This window comes from Sitodiplosis mosellana, unplaced genomic scaffold (assembly GCF_009176505.1).
Source record: "Sitodiplosis mosellana isolate CC-2019 unplaced genomic scaffold, AAFC_SMos_1.0 Smas_scaffold_6068, whole genome shotgun sequence".
In the NCBI taxonomy this organism is placed as follows: Eukaryota; Metazoa; Arthropoda; class Insecta; order Diptera; family Cecidomyiidae; genus Sitodiplosis; species Sitodiplosis mosellana.
In genome coordinates this window covers 825-1,296 of record NW_022601309.1, presented here as the reverse complement: position 1 = coordinate 1,296, position 472 = coordinate 825, and the positions used below count along the sequence as shown (strand labels likewise).

The 472-nt window shown below is 33.1% G+C and overlaps 1 non-coding gene across 1 annotated transcript; it reads left to right on the top strand.

The window, feature by feature from the left end:
- The first annotated feature begins 49 nt into the window (after positions 1-49).
- On the top strand, positions 50-220 carry LOC129573418 (5.8S ribosomal RNA). Its single transcript, XR_008688591.1, has one exon. It is a non-coding gene; the product is annotated as a 5.8S ribosomal RNA (ribosomal RNA).
- The last annotated feature ends 252 nt before the right edge of the window (positions 221-472 follow it).

Here is a 472-nt window from a genome sequence, read left to right as displayed (position 1 = left end):
TGTTGCATGCGCTATTATAACAGCGTAATGTAAAATAAATAAATAAATTTACCCTAAGCGGGGGATCACTTGGTTCGTGGGTCGATGAAGAACGCAGCAAACTGCGAGAATTTATGTGAACTGCAGGACACATGAACATCGACATTTTGAACGCATATTGCGGTTTATACTGACAAGTTTCTTAACTGAAGCTGTATAGACCACACATGGTTGAGGGTTGTATTATTATGCCAATTGAATTTGTTTTTCCATAGTTAAGCTATGGAAAACAATAATGAAGTGTTGTTATGCTTAAGTGTACATAACATCCTTTGAAAACATTATGATCTTCATTGATCAAAATGCACTTTGATTGTTTACCTTGATTTGGTGACTAAAGTATAGCAACATACATATGTAAAAGTATGATATTTTCATTTTGTTGATATTTTTGCAACATATTTTACACTAAAATCGAAAAACGTGTGACATT